This window comes from Macrobrachium nipponense, chromosome 5 (genome assembly GCF_015104395.2).
Source record: "Macrobrachium nipponense isolate FS-2020 chromosome 5, ASM1510439v2, whole genome shotgun sequence".
Classification (NCBI taxonomy): domain Eukaryota; kingdom Metazoa; phylum Arthropoda; class Malacostraca; order Decapoda; family Palaemonidae; genus Macrobrachium; species Macrobrachium nipponense.
The window spans coordinates 80,245,802-80,263,075 of NC_061107.1; the positions used below are offsets into that span (position 1 = coordinate 80,245,802).

Genomic DNA, 17,274 nt, shown 5'->3' on the forward strand with positions numbered 1-17,274 from the left:
ATATAAGCTAGATCTTGACCGTACGAACTGGCTGGCTCCAGCTCCAACCAGCCACGGTTACCTATTCAAAATTATTTTCAATCTGGTCCTCAACAAAATCTACATTTATTCTTTTTCATAATACTAGAGACTATTCTTAATTTGCGTGTTTTGATGGTATATTTTCTTGAAAATTTTGTGAAATATATGCATATATTCATACTGCCATTTGGTAAAAAATTATTTTTCAGCGATGCACTTTACAGCTTTGCAATACACATTGCAATATTTGCTTGTGAAAATGATTAATGTGCCTGTATAATCAGTTTGGTTATTCTACAACTACGGTGACATAAACTTTCGAAGACCCCCATAGGCCTAATGTGCAACACCAGATAAAATTGGCAACAATCTTGCTGATTTGCTTTATTGCAGAACTCAACCTGCCTTTCTTGATTGCCGACCATCTCATTGACTTATGTAAAACAATGTTTCCAGATTCGGTAATTGCACAAGGCCTATAAATGAAAAGAACAAAATGCACTGAAATAACAAAAAAACCTAGGTACCTGAATGAATGACAAATGATTTAGTTGAAAAATTAAGGGGCAATTTATTTTCCATTATCATAGACGAGTCAACTGACGTCACTGCAAGCAAGTTCCTCACTATTATAGTCAAGTATTTTGACTCTAAAAATTGTACTATTAAGACTAGAATGCTAGACCTAATTGATATTTATGAAGGTAATGCTGAAAACGTTGGTTCTAGGGGGAAGTACCTTTAAAAAACTTATGGGAATATTAGAGGCTCATCAGATTCCTCTGAGTAACTTCATAGGATTTGCTGCAGATGGTGCTTCAAATGTAATGGGTGCGTTTAACTCCCTGAGCAGTAGGCTAAAGGAAACACTACCTGGGAATATTAAAATTTTTAAATGTATTTGTCATTCAATTAATCTTTGTTCTTCAGAGGCTGGGAAAACCCTGCCTAGGCAATGCGAGGATTTCATACGCAATGTCTAGTATACTCACTTTGCACACAGTGCAAAGAGGAAATATGAATTCAAGCAGTTTCAAGATATTTTTGAGTTAAAACCCCACAAAATCCTCCATGCATGCCAGACACGCTGGCTCTCCTTTCATCAAGCAGTTGGAAGAGTTTTAGAACAGTGGAAGGCACTGAAAGAATATTTTATAAAGAAAGAATCAGAGGAAAAACTCAGGGCAGTAGACTTGATTGTTAAAGACATGAACGACCCTTCAATTTATCTTTATTTAAATTTTCTCAGCTTCATTTTGCCTACATTTAATGCATTAAATCTAATGTTTCAGAGGCAGACTCCAACTATTCATTTAATACATTTTGAAATAAATAGGTTGTATAAGACGCTGTTGCTATATTTCTGCTGTAAGGACCGTTGATAAAGCAGACTTAATATCTTTTGACCCTAATCTTGAAAAAAACCATGTGCCTTTGAACAATATCTACTTAGGGGCAGCAGTGCATGGGCTACTTCAAACCGAACACTACAGACATCAACCATTTTTAAACCATGTAAGGTATAGGTGCAGATCATTCATGATAAAAATGTGTATGGAGTTACAGAAAAGATTTAACTTAAAACATCCATTATGGCATATGGCTTCATTCTTTAATCCTGATAAACTCCTTGATAACAACACGAGGTCCATATTACCAACATTATTACCTTTTACTGAAATTGTACCCCGTATTTACAAGGGGAATATCCAAGACTTAGACAATGAGTGAAGAAATCTCGACAGCATTTCCCTACCTGCAGAACTCAGGTCAGAGTGTAATAATATTATTAACTTTTATAGAACACTAGGAGAAATTAAAGAAGATAATGCGCACCAATTCAAAAATCTTGCTACGTTTGCTTTACAAATTATATCATTGCCAATAACAAACACGGATGCTGAAAGACTTTTCTCGAAACTGAATTTAATTAAAACTGATATGAGGAATAAACTTAGTTTACAATCAACTCAGGCATTAACTTTCGTTTCAGAGGCAGTGAGGGAACAAGGAAGTTGTTACAAGTTTAAGCCATCAGAGGCAATGGTATCCGTTGCGTGAGAAAATATTAGCAATATTCTGGATATAACAGTTATTGTTTGTTTTTGATTCTTATATACTTAATCTGAAAAAAAGTACTTGCTTATGCTATTTTTGTCCTTTTGTAAGTTATTGGCTTGTGATTGTTTTGATTATTCATATGCTGTCTACTTGTAAATATATTGTGAAAGTATGAAATTGATTTATTTAATCCATTTTGGGGTATTAGATTGGAAAGAAATAGAACTGTAGGATTTAATTTGAAATAGCAAAATAGTTTACCGTAATCAACGTTTTCTTTGAAAATACGATGTCAAAATAGAAAACATTTAATCTCCCTCGAAAGGTGAAAATGAGGTTTGTACTACCTACGTTTTTGTACACTATACATATTACGATTTTTTGCATCACTATATTTCTGCATGTGACAGGTCTAAAATGAATGAGAAAACGTATAATTTACTGTATATCGATTTACAATATCATTGACTTCCTAAGTATGTGAAAAAACGTTTGTCGAAAGTTTGTGAAGCACTCGCCTAAAAAGTGCCTTCATGAGCTGAGAGGACAGCGGAATTGAAGCTCACGAACGTTCGCTTCGCTTCCGACTATGATTTCTTTGAAAATCAGAACTGCGTATGGTAACACTGCTAAAAGCCACTATTGTGAAGAAAAAACGGCAACGGAATTAACTCACTTGCGACTTGCGAGCTGTCAGTGTCATCCCACCATACTAGTAGTAGAGTTGTGCGTCTTGTTTAGTATTTAGCTGTGGTGTTTAGGTCCTTTGCTTCTAGAAATTGGAAATACGTATTGCTTGAGAGGGTTAACATCCCTAGTAAAGTAATTACAGAATCTCTCAGTGATGTCTAATACTGCTGTCTTACGGCAATAACGGCACTGTGTAACATAAATTTATAGTGGAATCAGTTTAAATAACCTAGGCAAAGGCTACTAATTGGATAGCATTCTTTTGTACCCTTTCTTCAATATAACACTGATTTGGCAGATAGGCTTAAATGTTTCATTCTATCTCCTCAATAAAAAAAAATTAAATTAGATATTAGTAACCCATTTGTCCACAACCTCAGTGTAGACCTATCACTAAGAGGGTGTATAGACCACTGGGCTCGATGACAGGTTAGAGACAGGTTAGACCTCACCTAACCGGGCAGGTTAGGTGAGGTTTGAGAAGAATAGATTCGGATATACCAATTCCAGTATTTTACAAATGAATGTGGTTTTGCAGGTATCTTTATTTGATTTAAAATGTTTTAACTGTAAATTACCTGTTTGTAGTTTTCAGTAAGGATTTCCCGCAGGTTTGGATCATAATTTCCTAACGATTTACGATTGAAATGACAATCAAAATCGTTCTTAGTCAATTCCCGACCTCCCCCCCCCCCATGGAAAAGAACAGTTCTCAGTCGAAAGCAGTCATGGCTGAAGAGTAGAATCTAATTTTTTAGTTTTCAAGAATGTCTGGTAGACTAGCCCACATAATCCAGCAAGTCATTCCTATTGTACATACATCCTTTTAGTTATTATCGTGCTAAATCTTGAATTCATGTGTGATTTTTGGCTTTGCATCAATGAAATATATATTGGCAAGGTCTCATATTTTACATGCATATGTTTTGGTTTTTCCCGTGAGTAATTTCTTAAATTGTGTATCAATCATCTACCAACCCATTATGACTTATGAACAAAGATTTGCCTTTTCTGTCCATTCAGGTACTCTTCTTTTATGATAAAACTGTGAGAAATGACAATTAAGTTAAACATATGTTTCTTTCTATCGTGTCAGTCAATACATTCATTAAATATTACTTACCCTCTGACATCTAATTACTAAAAGCAGTTTACATATTCCTCAGCTGTGGTCACATGGTTGCCCAGTCAAGACTTTTACCGAGGACTTTAGCGCATTCTTCGTTCTGATAACCACTAAGTGATAAGTTGTCGTATGGTATTGAAGGTAAGCGTTTGTTGACATTTTTATTTCAAATGATTAATTCTACTTTATGCCTCATTCCCTGAGATGGCTTAGGGACAAGGCGCTCTGTGTCAAATTAGGGTACTGCTCCCTTGGTTAGGTTAAGTTGGGTTTGGGAAGACTCGGTTCGAACATATTCCTGTATTGTACAATGTAATGTACTTTTTCCAGGAATATTTTGTAAATTTTCTTGTTGTTTTAAGAGTGCATGAAGCATTTGTAGTTTTCAGAAAGAATTTGCTCAAGTTTAAGGTTCATAATTTCCAAATTACTAGTTTTATTTTTTATTTTTATTTTTACTGAAATGACCATCAGAATAGTTCGAAAAAACCGACAGTAGGGAAAACTCATATTGCACTATCTGAACCAGTGTCGGTATTAACTAGAATTTTACCAGTCATTTTCCTGGAACGTCTGATAGTCTTAGTTATGTCACTACCTGTCATTCCCATTGTTAATGAGATTTCATTCATTGATTAAAAAATTTGATATCTTGTATTTATTGTTGCAGCATTATTGGACAGTTGAGAGAACTTTTGTACTTCGGTGATGAATTTCTGTTGACACTCATATTTAACTATGTCCGCATATGTTTTGGCACCAGTGAGTTATTCTATAATGATCCGTATAGTGGCAAATCTCAATTGTTTTCTATGGGACATTTGAACACGAGTGGGTTCTTGTTCCATGTAATTTCTTCGTTCTGGATTTTGAAGCTAAATGTAAATGTTCTCGACACCAGATTTGATCTTTCTATGGTTTAGACCAGAGAGAGAGAGATCAAATCTGGCATCAAGAAAATTTACAGCTTCTTAAAAACTCTGTAGATTAGGTGATCATCAGCCCAGGTGGGACAGAATTCTTGAGCTAATAACATATCATTATCAGCAACGATTTTGAGTTTTACAAATATACCATGGTTTTTTTTCTGAGTTCATGTACTATGTGGTATGGAATGCATAATTGATTATAGTACTCGGTATGGTAGAAGCGGCAGGTGCTACGTATAAAATTGCAAATAGAAGTGACAGTTTCTTGGAATGCGAGTGTTTGGATAAATTGAAAATTTGACATTCTTGGATTCATTTCTGGATCGTTGCACATGGTGTACTGTAATTCTTTTTAATGGGTCAGAGGTCTAGCCTACTGTGAATTATGGAAATGACGGGGTACATGATTGTTTTCGTTGCAGCAGGTATTGCTTTAAGTTTAGAGAGTTTTTTTTTTGTTTTTTTTTTCATAATAAGAAATAGATTTATCCCCATCCCATGTTGATTAAATACCACCCAGATTTTTAAAAATTTATATGCCCTAAAAACAAATGTGAATATTTAATATCCTAGATGAGACAGAAGAAATTATTCGACCTCTACGATAGTGAATTTATTCAACACTGCTAGTGTAAAGGGCTTATAAAAATGCCTTAGCTCGAGGTAGTTTTAACCCTTCGGTCTAAAGAAAATTATGAATGAAATTTAAAACAATAGAATGTATAAACAAAACTGGAACGAGTCGAAGTTAAAAATCGATTAGTTAGCGCAAAGAGGTAATGCAAGGAAAACAAACAGGTCCTTTCATTCATTTGGAAGAATTGAAACTGCTGTAGCTTATGAGTAATTGACGTAGAGATTTATTTATTTAACATATGAACGATGTTCCAAGTTTTGTTTTAGTCACATCTTGATCTTAATTCAGACTGCAAAATCAGTAGCAGTTAAAAGAAAAGGTTTCAATGCCGTTAAGTAAATTTCAATATTGAAGATAGTTGTGGTAACTTGTAAGTACTTACTTGAATTCAGATGGGAATTTTACGGCTGAAATACCACAAATAAAGACTATGGGGAAGATAAAGTTTAAGAATAGCACGACGAAAGAGGAAAAAAGAACTCCCTTTATTTAACATTGATTATCCCCTTGTTAGAGGTGGTTTTGTTGAGGGCGTTTCCAGGAAAATTCTTTCACTGGACTCGCGTACATCACATTACCATCTGTGCTCCTTTGGTTAGAGACAATAGACTCTCCTTCAAACGTAGGACACAGAGCCTGCCCAACAATACCTTCTCTTGGCGAGGTAAGACGTCTAGTTTTCTTTGTTGTTACCCTTTTGCTTCAAAGAAAATGGAAAGTGCTTGGTTGGCCTTAGAAATGCTAATGAACTTAAGACAAAAGTAGATGTCAGATTAGGTTTTTACATTTGAGGGAAAGGTCAAAGGATCTGATGGCCTTAGACTATCGGGAGTGTCTTAATTGTGAGTAGATTCGACTGAAAGAGAGAAACACTACTAGTTTCTGAGGGACGTTAAGGCCCTGATTAAAATATATTAAAGCATACGAGTGGCAAATTGTTTTTCAAGTGTTTTAAAACTCGGATAACTTTTTAAAAAGATACACAAACCCATTCAAATTTAAAAGTGCTCAAGAAGTTCGTTGTAATAACACATTTTCTGGAAGAAATGCGTGAACATAGTGGAAGAGATATCTGCTAAGAGCAACATTGCAAGATAGTAGGATACTCAGGTATTCAAAAAGTGGTTGGACATCGACCATTTAAAATTGGAAGTGGGCTTTCAAAAGCATTGTCTTTATTTTAAATGAACATTGAGCTTACCAATGAAGTTAAATTTAGCGACAAAGAATTGCTTTTGAACCATGATGAAAATAAAGCAAGAGATATTGTTATCGAGTAATTCAGTAATTCTTGAGACTTTTTTTTCTTCTCCAAACCATCGCAGATATATAATTACCAAGGCATTGGTCGGTGTAGATGAAATTCTGTTTGCATAGTACTACATAGTACTACATTGTTTTTTTTTTTTTTTTTTTTTTTTTTTTCCAAGATTAAATCGTTCGTATATTTGTTTCCTTCTGCATTTACCGTTTGCCAGTGACGAATGCTTTCGGAAACATATCACGTAAGGGGGTAGTGTTGTCGTTGCACCTCATGCATTACTTAAGGTTCATTGCAGCGTCCCTTCGGCTCGTAGCTGCAACTCCCTTTCATTCCTTTTACCGTACCTCCGTTCATAATCTTGGTTTCCACCCTCTCCTAACGGTTGTTTTTACAATGCAGCTACGAGGTTTTCCTTCTGTAACGCCTTTCAAACCTTTTACTCTCAATTTTCCTCTCAGCCCTGATGGATTTATAGGCCCTAACGCTTGGCCTTTTTTGGCCTAAGTTTTATATTACATTCCATCCCTTTCTCAAACGTTTTTGTGGTTCAGTCAGTGATATTCAGGGTATCCATAAAGTCTCAGTACCACCACAATAAATAAATACTTGTAATGGTACTGGGACTTTATGAAAACCCTGTAGTTACTTTTCAAGTTTGGTCAATCAGTTTCGTGGATACGATTCTATTAATCTTGGTGTCTGCATTCCCGGGAAATCTCAAAGTAATTTATATTTTTTAGAATTTTATAATAATCTTTTTAGGGTAATAATATCTCATTGTCTTTTTTTTAAAGTTAACATTATGCAGTTAATGAAGTGGGATGTCACGTTTCGCTGAAAACACTATGCAGTTAGTGAAGTGTGACGTCACGTCACGTTATACTGAAAAACACTAGTACTACATATTTTGGAAGTAAGTAGGTATGTTATCAAAACGGCGAAATTGGTAATTTTAAATGTCGGATGTGATTTACCATAAAATTCTTAATGTGATTTTGACGAATTTGACAGTATCATCCGTTGCATATACCTGGTTAACCAAATGTAACCTATCCTGTGTTGATTTTTAAACCGTGCTTGTACGGTCAAGTTAGGTTAGGACGTATTTAAATGCATGTAAAAGGCACACACCTATAATTATATATATTATTATATGTATATATATATATATTATTTATTATATATATATAGATGTATATATATATAAATATATGTAGGCTTTAATATATAATATCTATATATATATATATCTATATATATATATATATATATATATATAAAATATAGGCGTATGTTTGTATATATATGTTTCCCATAATAACCATCTCAGTCAAGAATACTGTAATATGGGGGGTGTATCGTAATATGGGGCGGGGGGGGGGGGGAGCCCTTTCTACAGAACGCCATGATAACAGAGGCTGTCATGAAAGTCTTCAGAAAAGAATGGAGGTGTAATGAAAGCGTTCCCGAGGAACTCGTTTGTCATGGTAGGGGGAGGAGGTGGAGGGGGGGAGTGTGTGTGTAGGGATGCTGTCAGTTACTGTGGGGGAGACGGGAGGGAGGGGAGAAGATGGGGCTGTAACCACTCATTGCCTTCATGTCGACAAATGAAGTTTGCCTATTAGCGACGAAGGGCGTGGTGCGCAGCAGCGTCAGCGGCCGGTGATTATGTTGGCACTAGACGGGGCGTGGCACGCGGGCGGTGTTGGGTTGCGTGAGCTTAATGGGCTAACAGAAATTTATGATGTATGCCCTGTTGTGAGGTCTATTGGAGCGATAGCGTCTTCTATTACCTGATGAGGGGCGGCAGTTATCTTAACGAGCTCAAATGGTTTTTTATTTAATGGCCTCAATTTATTGCATCAGGCGAAATCGTCGTCGCTTGAGTGAACTGAGCGATTTAATTTCAGTAATTTGTGCGATGCGATTTTAGCAATTTCGTTAAGTAATTTGATTTTATTAATATTTGAGTCGTTTCTTTAAGCTATATTATTTTTCGTATTTTCCTAAAGTAATTTAACTTTGGTAACTTCTTTCAGTGATTTCAATTTCAGTAATATCTTCAAGTAATGTAATTTTAGTAATTTCTTTTAAGTAATTTAATTGTAGTAACCTCGTTTAAGTAATTTGATTTTAGTGATATCTTTTCAGCGAATTAACTTCAGCAATTTCTTTCAGTCATTTATTATCCAGTAACATTCCAATAGTCACTTTTTAAAGTAAATTAACTTTATTAATATCGTTAGATAATGTAATTTTTAGTTAAGTAATTTAACTGTAGTAACTTCTTTCAGTAATTTAATTTCAGTGACTTCTTTTTATAGTAATTTCTTTGAGGTAATTTAACTTTAGTAATTATTTAAATGATGCAATTTCAGTAACTTTAAAGTAATTTAATTTCAGTTATTTCTTTAAATTATTCTAAACTTATTAATTTCTATTATGTAATATAATTTCAGTAATTTCTTTCAGTAATTTAATGCTAGTAATTTCTTTTAGGTAATTTAAATTTCAGTAATTTCTTTAAAGTATGCTAAACTTTGTAATTTCTTTAAATATCTGACTTAAACTTAGTAATTTATTTTAGGTAATTTAATTTCAGTCATTTCTTTCAGTAATTTAATTTGAGTAATTTCTTGACAGTAACTTATACTTAGTCATTTCTTTTAGGTAATACATATAATTTCATTAATTTCTTTCAGTAATTTAATTTCAATAACATCTTTTTGGACTGGGAATTTTACCCGATGTAAGCATTACATAACCGTAGCTTTATCGTTACTGAAGTCAGTTCTCTTACTGAAATTAGGGTCGGTTGTTACTGAAGTTTTTTTGGTTATTATTTCCAATCTCCAGTTAAATACGTCGATGAAGCTTTATTTTCTCATCAACTCTATAGTTTCGTTTAGTTAAACATTTTTTTTTTTTTTTTTTTTTTTTGACAGGGTGAATCACGTATAAAAATCTGGTGAATTTGATAAGTACGTCTGCTGTTTGAAGTTAATTTTTCTTGCAAAGTTGATTGCAATTTTTATTATATTTTATTTATTTTTTACAAAATTTTGTTACGTTGATGAGGATGGTTACTTTTACGAAGACGAGGGGTGGGGCTGGATGGATAGTGCCATCAGTGCACTTCATGCGGTGCGCTGTAGGCATTAATACAGGACCTTAGCTGCAACCCCTTTCATTTCTTTTACTCCATCTCCGTTCATATTCTCTTTCTTCCCTCTACTTTCCACCTCCTCTTAATTTATTTCAACATTATTCTCATCGCATAATACTGCTTTATTCTTTCAAACGCTATAGGACTATTTTCGGCCTTGCGCAAACTGGACATTTTGATTTTGGTCTGACTAGAATAAGGAAGCTGAGCTTTTGCTAGTTAGAGCAAGCTCTATCAAATGTCAGGAAAGTTGTTACTCCTCTGAATAGACAAAACTATAGAAGATTCACATCAACCATGCATTTGATATCTAGACCAGTCCCTTACGACGCTCCTGATTGGCTGTTGATAAGCCAATCACAGGGCTGAAAACTTTCAGGCTCTCGAGAGAGTTCACATGGGTAGGATCTATGTTCTACCTCTCCTGAGGGATAACGTCTTTCAAAAGTATCCCTCAGGAGAGGTGATATCTGCCTATGTGAACTCTCTCGAGAGACTGATAGTTTCCAGCCCTGTGATTGGCTTATCAACAGCCAATCAGGAGCGTCGTAAGGGACTGGCCTAGACATCAAATACACAGTTGATGTGAATCTACTATAGTAGTTTGGCAGCGCAAGTAAGCTTTTCTTGTACTGGAACGGGTTTCTGCTTTTTTAAAGTGATCAAGCTGCTCTTGTGCCAACACAGGCTCCAATCCTGCAAAGCAGATAAGCATGGAATTGCACCAGCGCTCCCAAGGTGTCTTTTACCTGTTTGGATTCTTGCTCATGTGGGCGTATCAGGCTGCTCTTGTGCCAGTGCAGGCTCTTGATCTCAATATATTTTTAAACTGCTCTTGTGTCATTCTGGGCTCTTGTTCGTCTGAACGAATAAAGCTGTCATTTCATTAGCAAGAGCCGATATTACCCTTGTAGCAGTACTGGCTGTTTCTCTTATAGACAAATTAGGTTTCCCATTTGCTGGTCAAGGGGGCTTTATGCTAGCACGAACTAGCTTCCCTCATGTCAATGTATATATATATGTGCATATATATATCTATATATATATATATATATATATATATATATATATATATATGTATTATTCTTTCTCAAAAATCAACTTATGAACGACCCATGGACGCAAAAAGATTATACAAAGCGTTGCAAACAGACGAAGATATTCACTCGTGCGTCGAGAAGGACTTATTAGGTCCGTTTTTACTCAAAAGAATGATAATTTGTTTTAACGACCATTGTCATTAAGAATTTCTGCCAGTGAATGTGAACTGAAGAAAATTACGACAAAGTTGACTACTCAGTAATAAGTGACTTGAACTCGGACGATAAATGATTCGAAACTTGGGGATTTAATTCCATTTTGAAAACTTTGGATTTGATTCCATTTTTCCCTGGTGTTCGATTGTTCAAGGAAATGGAAAAGAGGCGTACGAAGAGGAGGAGGAGGAGAAGAAGAAGAAGAGGAGGAGGGGGAGGAGGAAGGATATAGAAGGGAAGAGTCAGTGCATCTTTTGTCTTAGAGACGATTATTGAATCGCCAAGGTGCGTCACGAGGTTGAATGCGCGGTTTCTGACCAGCTTTCACCTCGTACGCGCAGGCGATGCCAGATCTCACAGATTCCTGGCTTTACTATCTCTGATTATTTTAATCGGTTACCAGCTGGCGCTTGGAAAATATCCTATTGTCAAGACCGAAGGTTTGTTAGCTATGAGAGATACAAATTGATTTAAAAATTAGTCATTTTGTCGTGTGGTTTTCTCAGTTGATACTAAAATTCAGATTACAGAGTACATACAACTAGTACATTGTTTTGGTGAGTGCTGACATATTCTGAATACTCGTGCCTATTCGTCGAAAAGAGCAAATAGAAATATAATGAAAACCTGCTGATTATTTGGGGGCACCGTTATTTTAAATTATTATTTTACGGAACAGAGAAATTCATTGTACTGTGCTAAAATATTATTGTTCATATTTGATTTTAAGTTCCGATCTCTATATTCTTTTTACATTCTCTGTTACTGTTTCGATTAACCAATTTAGTTGTTTTTTCAGTCACTTACTTAACTCTATGTCTATTGATTCATTTTGAGATAAGGGTTATTTTGTTTAGTTGTTTTTCAGTCACGTATCTAACTTTATGCCTATACATTCATTTTGAGATAAGGGTTATTTTGCAGGCAGAAGGAATGTCTGCATCCGGAACATTATTATTGAACAGAATTTTGATCAGTGAGTATTATGAATTCGATGGTGTGATTGATACATATTCATTCTATGGTTTTGAATGTGCGCTGATGTGGTGCGGAAAAGAAATGTATGATTTTTATTTCATGTATATATGTGATATACAACATGAAGTGTCATGCAGTGCATGGTAGTAGGTTTTTCAAGGAACTTTTGATCTGGTTTAAAGAAAACTATATGATTTGGAGTTAAGTGATACAAAGGTGAAAGGGCAGTATAAATAGTATTGTTAGGCTTCGTAAGGGGGTTAGTGCCGCCAATGCACCTCATTCGGTGCAATGTAGGCATTACCTAAGGTTCTTTGCAGCATCCCTTCAGGCTCCTAGCTGCAACTACTTTCATTCCTTTCACTGTACTTTCGTTCAGTTCATGTTCTCTTTCTTCCATCTTACTGTCCACCCCACACCCCCCCCCCCACACCCCTAACAATTGTTTCATAGTGCAACTGCTTTGAGGTTTTCCTCCTGTAACGCCTTTCAAACCTTTTAATGTCAATTTCCGTTTCAGCGCTGAATGGCCTTAGTTGCTCCAGTGCTTGGCATAATGCCAAAAATCTATATGAATCAGAATCAAAAGTATTGTTAGGGACAAAAGTTATTCTTTTCTAGTATGGCCGCAAATGATTTGGCAGAGGAGCTGGTACCACTCGTAATGTCGGAGGATTTTGGGGATGGTGGAAAATGTACGAACGCGCAAAGAGAACTGTATGGAGTAAACTGACTGCCGATAGAAAATGATGTAACAGTAAGTGTATGAAGACTGGAACAGGAAACGAATAAATTCAAAAGAATATGTTTTTGGGAGAGTCTAAACCTGTGCCAAGCTGTCACTGGAGAATATGAAAGGGTGGTTTTGCTTGTGGATGTTAATGTATAAGTTGGTGAAAGAGAAAGGTGATGTTGGTTGCTTAAGCACCTCATTGGTATGGTCGGTATGGTCTTGGCCTGTCACCTCGGTGGCCGCGGTTTGATTCTCGGGCATTCCATTGATGGGTGAGAGATATGTATTTCTGGTGATAGAAGTTCACTTTCGAAGTGGTTCGGAAGTCACGTAAAGCCGTTGGTCCCGTAGCTGAATAACCACTGGGTCCATACAACGTAAAAACACCATACAAACAAACAAACAAACAAAGCCCCTTAAGCTTTCATAGACACACCAACTTTCTTCTCAGTCTTTTTGCACACACCCTACTTCCTTCCTTCCTTCCTTTCTACGTCAGTTGTAACTCACTTGTCGTATCTTACTATCAACCTTAATATTGTCTCCCAAATACTTATACAAATCAGCTACTACTTTCGTTCTTCCACCATCCACAATGATGTTACTGCTTCGAAGTGGTTGCCATTTGCCCTCTTACCCTTATTTATTCTTTCTCATATGCTCTTTTTTTTTCTCCTCTAGTTTCTCCAGTTTCCTATCGTTACCCCCAGTGTGTTGTATCATCTGTAAATTTAACCTTTGTTGAAAACCTAATCATCTATGCAAGCTTTATGGTCCATATTTTTGTGAACATTAACAGAGCAGAAATCATATTTGTATTTTATATCAGAATTTGCTTAGCTTTAACACTGTGATTTTTTTTATGAAGGTATAAAATTCAGTATGTTGCTCTTAAACAGATTAGAGTTGAGTCAAGGGAATGAAGTTTCGTTTATCTTTAGTCAATTTTTTTTTTGTGTTGACTTCAAAGGAATTATCATCAGATGGGCACGGCAGTTGCCTGAGATCTCTTATCGTAATTGTGTTGTCTGTTCGTCACTTTGTTTAATTATTCATAAATGTTTTATATTTCCTTATAATTTTTCTGGCATTCAGCAATTGGATGAATCTTGACACTTTGTTTCAGTATCTACAATGTTTAGTAGGTCAGTATTAGGAAAACAAATCAAATTATTGAAAGCATAAATTAAAAAAAAACTGGCACAGATTTAGCTGAGAAACATGATTTAAAATTTTCACATTGTGTTGTTTAATTGTTCATAAATGTTTTATATTTCCTTATAGTTTTTCTGGCATTTTGTTTTTCAGTATGAACAATGTTTAATAGGTCAGTCAGTATTAGTAAAACAAATGAATAAATAAAAAAAAAAAAAAAAAAAAAAAAACGGGCACAGACTTTTAGTTGAGAAACGCGACATAAAATTGTTCACATGATGGAGTTCGGGTACGTGCTGACTGCTCCCTTTCAATCTAGCTATAATTACAGCGAAGGCAAAAGTCTGGAAATGACAGGACTCGAAAGGTAGCTCAATACTACCAATTATCCGGAAAACCTTACCCAATTTTTCCCGAGATCTTTGGGAACATTGCACGGGCCTTGTCTCCCTCCTGACGAGCTGCGAAATGTTTGCAGTGACGAGAAACTCGACTCTAATAAACTACCGCCCATCAGAATTAGGATTGATGACGACCCGGTAAAAGGACGACCCGGTAAAAGTTGAAGAGCGTCTATAGGGTCGTTAATCTCGCCATCGCATCGGCGAGGAGCCACGTTTATCGATGTCAGGACTAGCGTTGGGGGTGATGATGAGAGAAGGATAATGCGGAAGCAAAAGAAAAGAGAGAGAGAGAGAGAGAGAGAGAGAGAGAGAGAAGAACAACGGCGGGAGGTGACGAAGTGAAGATGGAGAATTTCATTGTCTCCCTGATATTCCCTTAGGCGCTGCTGAAGTTTACATTAATAGTCCACGAGGATTCTGCTGTTCGACTAATGTCTCTTGCTTGCTGCAATGGGCACCCTTTAAAAAGGTACAGAATCGTTAATAATGATAAATGAAAACCATAGCTGCAGTTAAGGTATAAGTTTAAGTTGTAAGATATGTTTTCGCAATACTTGTTACATCTGTTGTTGTTGGTTCACAGAATAATGTTTTTGGTAAAAAACAATCAAGATGTTGGCTGCAAAATATAAATCTCCATTTATTAAAAAAAAAAGGCTTCGTTGTTTTGTACGTATCTATACATAATTACACATTCTATTTGCGGTACGTAATAATTTATTAATTAATTGTTATGGTAGTAAACTTTTGATGTCGGCGGTTCGAAGTGTTATTGTAACACTGTAATAATGACGATAATGATTGACTATGACTGAACCGCACCAGAAGGCTCAAGATATAATTACTCCGTAGGGGCGGGGGGGGGGGGGGGGGGGGGGGGGTAGTGGGGGGGGGGGGGGGGGGGGGGGTAGTGCCGTTAGTGCACCTCATGTGGCGCACTGTAGGTATGACTTAAGTCTCTTTGCAACCCCTTTCGTGGTTTTTACTGTACCTCCTTTCATATTCTCTTTCTGCCATTTTACTTTCCACCCTCTCCTAACAATTGATTCTTAGTGCAACTACGAGGTTTTCCTTCTGTTAATTTCCGTTTCAGCGCTGACAGACCTCATAGGTCCCGGTGCTTGGCTTTTGGCGTAAATCCTATATATATATTCAGTTCATTTCAGTTCAAGATATAGTTAGGATAAAGTTTCGACCTTCTTATAGAAAATGAAAGCTGGACTTATAATATTTAGTTTTATTTGGCTACATTTTGTTTTTGATATCAGTCCCTCAAATTGTGTCAGCCAGTGTGGTCTGCTCCCCCGGCCGCCCCCGTGACGTCATTCATCGTTGAAATTGAGGGCGGTGTAGGAATTCATAGATGGAGTTTAGTATAACTGCCGGGTAATCCTCATAATTATGCATCCTGGTTAGTCATAACGTAAACTACATCTATTATTAGTATTATTATTTTATTGAAAGCTGATGCTTGCTTTACAGCTCTCCTTCTTCAATTTATAAATTACGCTTGAATTATGCATATCGAATACATCATAGTTTTTAGAAGTTAAGTATATCTTTGTTTAACCAAACCACTGAGCTGATTAACAGCTCTCCTAGGGCTGGCCCGAGGGATTGAATATTTTTACGTGGCTAGGAACCAATAGCAACGGGACCTACAGCTTATTGTGGGATCCGAACCACATTATATCGAGAAATGAATTTCTATTACCAGAAATAAATTCCTCTGATTCCGCGTTGGCCCGGCCGCGAATCGAACTTCGGACACCGGATTGGTGGCCAAGCGCGAAAACCACTCGTCCAAGGAGGAACTTATAATTTCTAGAACTCCTCTTGTATTTGAATAATGTTTTCTTTAGTTTACATCTCACTGTACAACGTAGTTTGGCGTATGTTGGTACGTATGTGCACAGTAATGTTGAGATATAGATACTGATATAAATCCGGAAGCCAGACGTAGTATGCGTTCACATGTGATTATTCTAAATCACATGAAGTTATAGTAGATTCACATCACCCGTGCATCTGATGTCTAGGCCACAGTCCCTTGCGACGCTCCTGTTTGGCTGTTGATAAGCCAATCGCAGGGCTGGAAACTCTGTCTCTCTCGAGAGAGTTCACATAGGCAGGATATATGTTCCACCTCTCTTAAGGGATACGTCTTTCAAAAGTATTCCCTCAGGAGAGGTGGAACATATATCCTGCCAATGTGAACTCTCGAGAGAGAGACTGAAAGTTTCCAGCCCTGTGATTGGCTTATCAACAGCCAATCAGGAGCGTCGTAATGTGGCTTAGACATCATCAGATGCACGGGTGATGTGAATCTACTATAGCATTGATTCTGTTTTATGAAAATCCGTCTGTAGAGCCACTGAAGGAGGGCGTTGGAGTGGCTGGACAGCATCGCTGAAGGATCCTTCAGTGGAATGGAGAAGCGTAAGTGGCTAAATAATTATAGGTGTACTTAGGACTCGAAGGGAAGCTGCAAACAACTTCAGTAATGCCTACAGTGTGCCAAGTGAAGTGCACTGATGGTAGTACCACACCTAATGGGAAGAATATATAAAATGAATAGCTTTCCTTTACACAGTTGTCGATAGATGTCTATAGAATCAGTCACAGATGTGCAATGTGTTATCAAAAATTGTATTGATATTTCTCTTTTCTGTTGCTTTGGAGCTACAGAAAGGGAGAGAGAGGAAATCAAACCTAGCATATGTTTCTAAGCACAGAGAGAGAGAGAGAGAGAGAGAGAGAGAGAGAGAGAGAGAGAGGAAGCGGAGCAGGAGGAGGTAATTAAATACTATAATTGTTCTATGCACAGAGAGAGAGAGGGCGAGAGAGGGGGGGG

The 17,274-nt window shown here is 36.6% G+C and overlaps 1 long non-coding RNA gene and 1 pseudogene across 1 annotated transcript in view; both read left to right on the top strand.

Annotated features, from left to right (window-relative positions):
• The first annotated feature begins 219 nt into the window (after positions 1 to 219).
• On the top strand, positions 220 to 2,045 carry LOC135215106 (uncharacterized; annotated as a pseudogene).
• Positions 2,046 to 3,938: 1,893 nt separating this feature from the next.
• The window catches only part of LOC135215458 (uncharacterized), a 378,796-nt gene continuing 365,460 nt past the window's right edge, over positions 3,939 to 17,274 (top strand). The window contains exon 1 of the long non-coding RNA XR_010314693.1: positions 3,939 to 4,039. This is a non-coding gene — a long non-coding RNA (uncharacterized LOC135215458). The remainder of the gene's footprint in view (positions 4,040 to 17,274) is intronic.